General features: G+C 37.5%; 1 protein-coding gene and 1 non-coding gene across 4 annotated transcripts in view; both read left to right on the top strand.

Moving 5' to 3' along the window:
* Positions 1-11,663, top strand: part of Lrrtm4 (leucine rich repeat transmembrane neuronal 4) — a 758,564-nt gene that overhangs the window by 720,481 nt on the left and 26,420 nt on the right. The gene's annotated exons all lie outside the window — the stretch shown is intronic.
* LOC111817484 lies at positions 8,463-8,623 on the top strand. The gene has a single exon (XR_002821671.1). It is a non-coding gene; the product is annotated as a U1 spliceosomal RNA (small nuclear RNA).

Raw genomic sequence — 11,663 nt, 5'->3', positions numbered from 1 at the left:
TATAATATATATTTATAAAATATGTACATAGGATAACTTTGATAATTATACTGCTGATTTCTGCTGATGTGTGAAAGGAGCAGTTAATGCTTAAATATTTTTCTATCTTCTTTTTGAATTTTTTGACCAATTTTGCAAGCTTACATCTTGCAATCTGAACACCTAATATGAAGATAATAATATGCAACACAACTATTGTTAAAATTCTATTATTTCATTAGTAAAATTTTGCATAGTTTCTAATGGTGTTTTTAAAAATATTTTTTATTCTCTTTAAAAAATATTAAAATGGCCCAGTAAATGAAAATGGAGTTCCTAAAGAAAAACCTCAACTGCTTCATCACTTTCCCCTATTTCCTCCTGCTTTTTTTTCCCCCTTTACCTTTGCTCATGCACACTGCGCCTTGGATGTCTTCAACCTAACTCAGCTCTACTTGAGATGGAGGTGTTAAATGGCAGGTTAGGGTGAAGCTCCTCTTTTGTATGGCTGGAAACTTGCAGTGGGCATAACCTGGCAGAATCTGTGTTTCTGTGAGGTTTTGGTATATTAGTCAGTTCTATGGTTCTGCAGCCTATAACAACCATGACACAAACTACATTCGAGAATAGATTGGAATCTATGCTAAAGGATAGTCATGAACCCAAATCTTGGAAACAACCAAGATGCCCATCACCTGAGGAATGGTTGAAAAAGATGTGGTATTTTTACACAATGGAGTATTATTTAGCTATTAAGAATGATAAACTGCAAGCCTTTATATTGAAGTGGATGCCACTTGAACATATACTCATAAGTGAAATAAACCAGACACACATGTGTAAATATCATATAGTTTCCCTAGTTAAAGAACTCAAAAGAAGAAATACAAATAGAAAGGTATAATACAAGTAAAAGAAAAGCAGGATCTCAAGGACTAACTAATCAAGAGAGGGAAAGGAGAAGAGCTAGGAAACATGAATAAGTCAAGCCATACAGTTATATGTAGAAGATGGGCAAGGCAATGATCCTGAGAATCTTCAGATTTTTGAATCTATCAGTTAATTGGAAAGGTTCTCACCCCAACTAACTATATATACTGATACCTGTGCACTGAGCTACTGCGCTGCAGATGGTAATTTGGAATAGTAGTTTCATGCTTGGAGCGCCTGCCATTCTGGTCTACTGAATATGGGCTGCTTGTAATGACATGCCAGTTGCTGCTATGATGTCTTTCAGGTAGATGGTTGTTCAAAAAGAAGGGGGTGGTGAATGAAAGCAAGAGACAGGAAAAGGAATATTTGTGGGACTGTCCTGCTTCAAGGTTGTATATGGTGAGATTTTTGGACTTATGTGTAAACATAAGATGTATATAATTCTTTATGCCTATTTTAAAAATATATTCTTATTTTTAAATGTTTTTATCACATTCTGTAGGGACTTAAAGTTCAACATATCAATACTTGAGAAAAAATGTCTGTTCCATATTATGCCTAAGATGTTTGATATGCAGACAGATAGTGAGGTTAAGCTTGACAGCCTAAGTTGTTTGGTAATAATAATAAGCTTGTCTTCTGGATGGTTAACAACCTAAGTTTGCAGACCAAAATTAGAGAAAAAGGAGGGCTGCAAGGAAAGCCAACATTTTGGCCCTAGCCTTCTAAGGTCAATTAAGACTCAGGACATGTGAGAACTTGTACTGTAACGTCATGTAACTCGGCAGTGTCCCAAATTTTCTGATCAAGGAGATTATAGGGCCAAAGAGGGAAGTGATCGATGATACAGAGTGTGCTTAAGGAGAGTCACATGGAGAAAAAACATTCTCTCAAGCTTTCACAGAGAGCACATTGGTCAAGCAATGGCCATGACACATCCACATGGCTGACACTGACAAAGGTTCTACAATCTGAGGTACAGGATCTCAGGATAAATCCTGAGGGAATATCACTGACCTTATCAGACCCAAAAACTACAACTCTGTTGCATAGGTCATGCTTTACCTTGGTCTTAACCAGCAGAAAAGTATAAAAATGAAATATAAGAAGTAAAGCTGTGCTGTTAAGCTGAGCTGTAGGGGACTCAGGTCAACAATTTCTGACATTGCCAGTGAAGCGGAAGACCCAATACTATTATGGGATACTGGACACTTTCAGAACATTTTGCTGAGTTTACACACGTATAATATTCAAATAATGGAACTTAACAAAGAAAGGGTATACAGATGTATGTCCATTTTGTGTCTGTGTATTCAAAGTGGTTAGGAATAGATATATAGTTACATTCTCTTAATGAATAGAGTGATTTGTTCAATGGTGTTTGTAAATAGGACATCATGTCCGCATCTTGTACAGCAATTAACCACTAGGAAGAATGTATGCAGTGTGTGAATTATTGAAACTGTCCTACCAATTTGGTTTGAAACTGTCTCATTGCTATTTGTTTATCAATAAAATTATGGGAAAAAAAGGATAATCATGAACTATGCTTGTAATATATTGTTCTTTGTTGAGAATTGGCAGTTTTGAATCTAATAAATTCACTACCCTTATCTACAGTTCCACTTTCTTTGGATTCAATGATAATCCAAAAATATTTTTTTGTGGTACCTGGGATTGAACTTGCCAGGCAGGCACTTAATTTACTGAACTATCTCCCTAGCCCAATCCAAATATATTATATGAAGAATTATAATAGTAAGCAATTCTTTAGTTTCAAATCACTTGTCTTTTTTTGTAGCAGGATGAAATTTTATACTATCTTACTCTTCCATCCTTTTTTCTAGCATATCCATACTCTCTCCTTGCCTTTAGATATGTACGATCCATCTTGTCTATCGGATTGAATGATTAGGTTGACAGTGATTGCTTACAATTAGGTTCAGTCTAGTCCATGGTTTCAAGTATTCATTGTGAAGCCTGGCATGCACCTCCCATCGATAAGAGAGGACAACACTACGCAGGGATTTGTGTGGTCTTCCTGGAGTGTTACAACAGTTTTTCATTATACCAGGATCTTGTGCCTTTTGTTAAAATTTGCAATGCATTATTGGCAAAACTTAAACTGAACATAACATAACTGGGGTAAACAATTATGATTTACATAATTCACTTTTATAATTCCCACCAAGAGCAGTATGTGATTGGAAGAGGCAGGATAGGTAGGTTTATCTTCTTCCTTGATTTGATTATCTCTTTTGGCCATCAGCTTTTCTGAAATTCTCCTGACATCAAGAGAAAAATAAAGATGAGCATCACAGCCCTTGTACCTAATTCTGACCTTAAAGATGTTTATAACCCTAAGCGGTATACAACTCTGAACTTCCTGATCCTTCACTCTTCCTAAAAGCATATGGTGCTTCTTTATTTTTATTTTTTAATTTTAATTTTAATTTTTCCTGAAAAGTAACTTATGGTAGGACACAAGCACCACATGTGGAAGCAGAAACACAGGATGTTACGTATGAGTGGTTTAACTCTGTGCAGAGAAAGGAAAAAGCTGTTTATTTCCTTCCTGTAACAACTCTCTCATTTGTAAAACATAAATAATAAAGTCCCTTTTCCATGGTGATTAGGGAAATTAAAGGAACTACTGTACACTGAAAATATTTTTCGAGACTGTTAACCCCATAGATTTGAAAATATTTAAAATTGTCGTCATACCTCTTATTATCCACTTTATTTTCGACCATTTAACTGTAAAATTGTTAATATTCCCTTCAACAAATGAATTCTCAAGGTCTCCTTTCTGAGTTCACATTGATAGAATAGCTAGATATGAAAGGACCTTGAAAGGAGATATATAATGCCGCAATATTGTATTGATACTTTTCTGTTCCAAGCTTCATAAAATTTAAAATAACTTTGCTTAAAAACTTCCTTGCATTTATTTTGAAACTCTCTCTCTCTCTCTCTCTCTCTCTCTCTCTCTCTCTCTCTCTCTCTCTCTCATTTTTCCCTTGTTATCATTACAGCCACTGCTAAATCCACACGGGCTAGGCACAGAATACCACACTCTGTGTCTCTGCTGATTTCCTACCAGTAGTAAATGGGGCCTTGTGCTCAAGCTCATTTGTTTTCTGATTGAGTAAAAGAGAGCTTGTTCACTTGGCTTTGCCCTGATTGTTTTAAAAATTACAATATCTGATTATAGTATTCATCAGGAGGAGCTAGGGCAAATAATGTGATTGCATAACTCCTTTTCCAACCTAACTCTCTACTTTTGGTCCCACATGCAGTGTTCTCTTGACCCCAGGACAGAGTAGATTGGTATTCTGACCACGTTTCTGCAGGACCTAGTACTTAACTCAATTATATTTCTTAACACATCGTACTGGGAGTATTTGTTTACTGGACTCTCCTCCTGCACTCTGACCTTCCACAGTTTTAATCATGATTGTATCCAAGCACATAAAACCAAGAATGCTTGCCCACAACAATAGCAACAACTGTGACTTTCTTCCCTCCGCCCTCTGCCATGCAAGGTTGTTGTTACTTTTATATATATTAACCCTGTTAAAGAACATTATCTTTAAATGACAGAACCACTAATTTCATGCAAATATAAATGAGCATATGTTGAAGATTTTATTTAATTCATAATGAGGGTGGCAAGTAGATGTTGCAGTTGATTCAAAGAGGGAACCAAGAGGGCTGTATTTACACAGCACAAAAGACTGGCAGAAGAAATTGCAAGTGGATAACAACTGGGTTGCTCCAATAATAGGAAGGAGGTGAGGAAGAAAAGGTGGACAGCTCATGTTTCATCTGGCAACATGGTTTCTTATTATTATTTTTAGATTCAGATTGAATTTTGTAGTTGTAAACTGACTCCTTTGGAATCAGAATCAAATGTCCTAAAAGAATATATTATGGACAAGGTAAAAGTTTTCATTGAACTGCAATGTTTTTCCTCCAATCATTTTTAGTCTTCGCAAAATCAACAATATGTGTTCAGGGGCTGGGAGATGACTCAGTGGAATAAGCACTTCCCTGGCAAGCATAAGGGCCTGAGTTCAATCCCTGGTTAAAAAAAAAAAATCCAAAAAAACAATACGTGTTCAGTTCAGGCAAAACACTAACATGCTTCAAAAAAATATCAAATGGCATCTCCCTCTTGCCTCACCCTCATGCTTGCCAAATAAATAAATAAATAAATAAAATTTTAAAAGTATACCAATTTATTCATTTATTAATGTATTTGGTTCTTACAGGGTCTCACTATGCAGCTTGGACTCATGGTGATCCTCCTACTTTCAGCCTCCCCAGCACTGAGATTACAGGCGTATGTCATTATGTACTCTGGCTGGTTCAGCCCACCCTGGGGGGCAGGGCCAGCAAGGCCTGTGGTGCTGGGGATTGAACTGTGGTCCTTGCACTTGCCTAAGCAGGAGCTTAGTCTACTGAGCTATCTTGCAGGCCCTAAAAGCTATACTGCTAATAGAAGTTCTTCAATGCATATATATATATATATATATATATATATAATTTTTTGATTATAAATCGTGTCATTTTAAATTGAAGTTTTGCTTCTTTTAGTTATTAATTTATAACATAACTTTTGTCATGTGTTATTTTGAGGAGAAAAATAACCCCAGGTCTAAGAAAAACCTTTTGTTACACCTATTAAAATCAATCCTCAACAAAGTTATCATCCATAAATATTGTGCAGACTATTAAAAGAAAGATTTTAATGTAAACATAATATCAAAATTTTCAACTAGTTATGCTTTTTTCTCCTAGAACATGTGCAGTTAAATATCTTTGGAGGACTGATATCTAAACAGTTTATTTCCTAACTTCCTGTAATTTGAATATTGACACAGTTATATGTTAGTGACAACAGGAGAAAACAGTCCCCAGGGAATTTGGATAGGACGCAATGAACTCCAAGGTGCAGCCACCGCTGGGCACCCCGGGGTGCAATCTGGCATTTGAGTTCAATAAGTTTTAGGCAAAATAATTGCTTCAACAACCAAGGAGTTCCCTAAGTGCTGCGGCAGAGACATCTTTTCTTCAAAGCATATTCACATCTATAACTATAATATTTCATTCTTGTGAAACTAAGTCAATAGCAAAATCACACAGAGATTCAGTCCTAATGAGATTATTGTCCTGGAATTTTGGAATTTTCTAAATATTCAGACGTAGAATGATGATTTTTTTAAAAAAAACCACAGAAAGCTATTTATGTATGAAATAAAGACAACATTACCTTCGTTATCTCAAATCAGTATTGTTCAAAAGTAAATACAACATACATGAATGAAAGCACATAGAATACATTATTCTAAAAATGTAAAAATTATTATTTTTGTAGGTGTATAAAAGAATCTAAATAACAGCTTAAACTTATTGTCCAATAAAAACATAATATTCACATATCTGTGCATACATGTAGGTTTCTTCATCTTAATGTGAGCAGAGTAATCTCTGGCTTACTTAAATTGAGAAAGGGTCTCACCATGAGTCCAGGCTGACGTTAACCTCAAGGCAGTCTTTCTGCCTCAGCCTCCCAAGGGCTCGATTCTAGGTGTGTGCCACTGCTCCTGACTCCTGACCTACATTTTTAATTTGACTATATGTGGGACACATTTCACAACATGGCACATGCTTTTTCAAAAATCCACATGGAATTACATTCATAATATTTACCCAATTAACTTGTTAGACTAAAAAAATTAGGGCCAGCCAAATAGCTCAGTGGATTAAAGCACCTGCAAGAAGGCGCAGGGGCCAGGGTTTGATCCCTGGCCCTGCCATGCAGACCCCGTCCCTGGGATGGCTGAGATGGCAATTGAGACTGGGCATGGTGGCGCCAGCCTGTAATCCCAGCTCATGGGAGGCTGTAAACAGGTGGATCACTATGAGTCTGATTTAGTAGTGAGACTCTGAACACCCTGTAGACCCTTCCTTTAAAAAAAAAAAGAAAGAAAATTATGCTACAGATGAGCATGGAAAAATAAAGATATGGTGCCATAGTGACAAGGATGTGTGTGACGGAACACACAGGGGTGGACACTAATGTGTACCTCTGTCTCCAAGCTTTGTAAGAGTTGATGGCTGTGATTCGCAAGTTTCTTGAAGTTTACATTTGCAAGATAGAAGAAGAAACAATAATTGAAGCTGCAGTTTCACTCCCCTAAGCCCCAAAAGTTCCTTGGTATCTACACCCACACAGGTAGCCACTGTCTACTTGAATTCTGCTCAATTCTCCAAAATAATGCTTTGTGGCTGGGTTCAGTGGTGCATTCCCATAATCTCTGCACTCAGGAAGCTGAGGCACAAGGATTTCCACCAACTTGAGAGCAGCATAGACTATAGAACTAGATCTCTCTGTTTACAAAAAATGAAAAGAAACAAACAAAACTAAATAAATAAGTAAATTATATGTCTTACCTTACCTTTGCCTGAAAAGTCCTTTTCCTCATTCTGAATGCATTAATTGGTAAATGATATCACAACTCTAGATAGAGAAGAATCTCTCTTTCTTTTTATTATTCATCTGTAATTTACTGTATGCCATTTTCCCTAAAAGAACCTGAGCTGAGCTATCTAAGCTTCTTGTCTCTAAGAACATCAGTGACTATCTGTTTTGCCCACAGTGTAGCTCCTGGCACAGGTGCAACTACTATTATGTGAAATACATGCTCATGGCGGACTACATTAGACTACATTCTAATGTAATGCATTAGAATATATTAGAAGGAAATGTAATTGTCGTATTTTGTACTTATTTTTAGAGAACAAGTTATTTATTTAATAATACAACCATTTTTACTCTTATTTGATCCAACAACACTATTTTTTTTCTTAAGAAATCATGTTCTTTCATAAAAGTAATAATTTTTAGCTTAAGTTTTGAAACAAATGTTTGGTTCACTTATCTTCACTTTCACTCTTACTTTTTAAAAACTAAAGAAAATCATTAAAGTTCCAGGTTTTTCTCCAAATAGCAAACTTGCAATTTGTTATATTTATTCTGTGTTGGTGGAGGAAGATTTTTCCCAATAGTATTTAACCCTAGCCATCACATAAATAATGCTTTGCAGAATACTTTTTTTTTAATTTTAGGGAAGGGTCTACAGGGTGTTCACGGTCTCACTACTAGATGAGACTCATAGTGATCTGCCTGTTTACAACCTCCCTAGAGCTGGGATTACAGGCATGTGCCACGACGCCCAGTCTCATTGGCCATCTCTGTGCACTCAGGGGGCGGGGCCTGCAAGACAGCTGAAGGGGGAGGGTGATCGAACCCCTGGACCCTGAGCATGCTTGCAGGCACTTTAATCCACTGAGCTATTTGACTGGCCTGCAGAATTCTTTTGAACTTAAAACTTTCTGCTCCTAATGAGACATGTAGTTAACATAATGTATACCTATTTGGGAAGGATAAAAAGGATAAAGGCTGAAAAAGTTTTTTTAAAGACATCTATTTACTCTAAGAGATAAAAATTTCTGCTATGGCATCTGTGTTTCTAAGATATGCTATACTTACCTGGCGGGGGAGATAGCATGCTCAGGAAGGTGGTTTTCCCAGGGCGAGGCTTGTCCATTGCATTCCGGATGTGCTGACCCTGCGATTTCCCCAAATGTGCAAAACTCGACTGCATAATTTGTGGTAGTGGGTGAGTGCATTCACGCTCTCCTGTTTATTTAAAAAAATATACTATATGCATCACTTATTATACTGCACCAGTAATCATTTAAGATTTCTGATGCTAATGATTTAAAACCAATGTAATGTGCTTATACTTACTTTTTTCCAAATAGTGATGATTAAATTTTAAATATATTTAGCACTGATGCAGTTTAGGAATTGTGAAAATGTTCTTTCCTTTTTTATGTATTTAGTACAGGATCTCACTGCACAGATTGAATTTGTAGTGATTGTCTTATTTTCAGCCTCCCAAGTGCTGGGATTACAAGTGTGCGCCACCACTCCCAGTCTCAGTGGCCATCTCAGAGTGCTCCAGGGTGGGGCCAGCACCCTGCCAGGGATTTAACCCTGGTCCCTGCATCTGCCTAAGCAATCACTTTAATCTGCTGAGCTATCTGGCCAGCCCTGAAAATGTTATTTCTAACAAGTAAAGTAGATTGACTTCAAAATTAAACCTCCTCTATTCCATTCACAATTATTAAATATCTGTATTTCTAGGTATTCTTTTTTTCTTATATATTTTTAGATTTCTTTATTTTACTGTTTGTGCATGTAAAGATCTTACCATTGGGCATTTAACTTAAAAGTTCAGTCTTTTATTTATCTTTTATAGTTCCTGTATGTAGAGCCTGACATTAGCTATCTTTTTCAATTTAGTCACTAGAATGAAGCACTTTCTGATATGACATGATGATAGGAAATGCTTCATTTTACTTGCTCATAAATAAACTACATGAATTGTTACCAATGCTGTCAAAGAAAAAATTGCACTGGACAAAGTAAAAGAGGCCAAAAAAAAAAAAAAAAAAAGTTTAATGAAGACTACTGCAGTAGGGGCCAAAGAATATTGCAAACAGAAGGAAGATTAAGCACCCCTTGTGTCTGATAATTGGATACTTTCGGGGAGACTGAGAGGTAGAGGTGCCATCACTCTTGATAATTACATTTCAAAGGGACTGCTCCCAGGTCCTGGAGAAAGAAGCTCCTGGTTATCAAATTGGCAAAAGGAGGGAAAAGCCTTCCGTATCCTGGGGGCAAAGACAGAATTTACAATTACAGGTTTTCTCAACCAAGTCCTTTTAAGAGAAGAGAGCTGAAAGACGCAAAGTCAGGGAGAAGTCTGTCTGAAGTTTAACATAGCTCAGGGACCTATAAAATGTCCTTCAGTTTATAGCTGGTTGCTTTTTTTCTTATTGTCTTTTACAGTAGTTCTTTCCATTATTTTAACACTACACTACCAGCAGTTTTGAATGCTTAGATATTCAAGTTGCCTGTTCTCTTTGCCCATCATTAGTTCTTTCTTATTTGTCTTAAGTTGCTATAACAAGAAATTTTATGAACTGGTAGAATGTAAATTGATTGCTTATGGATCTACTGGGTAGAAAGTCCAAGATCCAGGCAGACTTTATGTCTGGCTATGATCTAGTTTGGTCTATAGGTTGCCATATTCTCATTTTATTCTCCTATGAATGAAAGAGTGTGTCAGTGGACACTAATTCTGTTATGTCTGCCTCACCTTGACCTACCTGTCCCCCAAGGCCACCTTCTCACACCATCTCCCTGGGAGACATGATCTCAGCCTATGAATTGGGGGTAGACACACACATTCAGTCTGTGACTCCATCCTTATGTGCCATAACTAGCTTATCTTATATACATCACCTGGGTTTCAAAGTTGATGTATCTTTTTTGCTTGCCTTGCTTTCTCTTTCTTTCATGAGAATGATATAGAACCTTCAGATCAGATAGGATAAATAAATAACATAACTCACAATCTGCTGGATACATGATATCCTGAGTACCTGCTCACCAAGTTTGAAGAATGAATTCTAAGGACTGGTGGGGGTTGAGAGTAGGAAATTTGATTGAGGGCAACAAAGATCTTGCCTGAGAGACTGGAGGGAGCTTGATGGGGTTGTCTCAGAACTCCCTTTACAGAGGATATATTATGGAGCAAAATCACAAGGTGGGTACAAGGTGAGACAGCACTAGAATCAACCAATAAGTTTACAAGTATAGGCACCTAGGATACACGGACCCAATGGGGAGCTAGTTATATAGCTAGTGTAGGTGGAGAGAACAAATAACTTTCCAGGAAGGGATGAGAGCTCAGGTCTTAGTCACCTATCCGGGTGATGGTTATCTATTTAGACTTCTTGGACCAGGAGTTACCACTTGTCCTATTCTTTGGGGAGGCACAAAGCCTGTTCATTCTGTCTTCATTTTAGGGCTTGGCCTCCAGCAGATGCCCTTCTTGCCATAATTGTAATTTTTTTTTCTTTTGACTGACTCTCCCAAGGGCCTAGCCCTGTCCTTGTTTATATTTCTAATAAACTGTCTATAATAGAATGAGGGAAATCTTGGACAGTAACATTCTTCATTAATAATCTGGATGGTTTTTCTTCAAATGCTACACTGCTTCCATGGAGAGATTACTTTCAGACTTGAAGGAGGACTGTTGGTGAAGATAGACTCAGTTTAGGTTGCCACAGCAGGAGAGGCAAATGAAAGCCTCAGTGCCTGCTATATCATAGAAAGATGTCCCATGTGAGGTTGGGATTCAGTTCTGGGCATGGGAGCCCTGAGGTACATGGGCAGCCAGCCTTCAATGAACTCATCTTCAGGACAAGTGGCAATGATCCAGGGGTCAAGGCCACCTTCTGAGCCCTGGTCTAGTCTGGCCAAAGCTGTGCAGGGGATGGGCCAGGCCTCAGGTTTTTAAGAAGCTATTTAGGAATTCTGTGAAAGCATAGTGCTAAGAGGTATTTCATGTGGAGTCCCTTCTGCTGTGCTGCTTCCTCTCAGCCCTCACTGCTACAAAGAGGTTATGTGAGTGGGATTTTGCCTCATCTCACCTAAGTCAGATGGAATGTTTCTGAGAGAGCTGTTGTTCATCTTCTTTTGTCTCCTTGCTACATTCAGTCTCACAAACATCCTTGAAGGTCGCAGTCATGTGTGTGTCTAAATCACTGATTCGGTGATTAGGATTCTGTATCCTTTATTCTATCTTTTCTAAATCATTTCTTCAATT

The sequence above is a fragment of the Octodon degus genome, unplaced genomic scaffold (assembly GCF_000260255.1).
Source record: "Octodon degus isolate 3935 unplaced genomic scaffold, OctDeg1.0 scaffold00058, whole genome shotgun sequence".
NCBI lineage: Eukaryota > Metazoa > Chordata > Mammalia > Rodentia > Octodontidae > Octodon > Octodon degus.
Note: the sequence above shows the minus strand (reverse complement) of the source record. Positions and strands in the feature narration are given on the sequence as shown.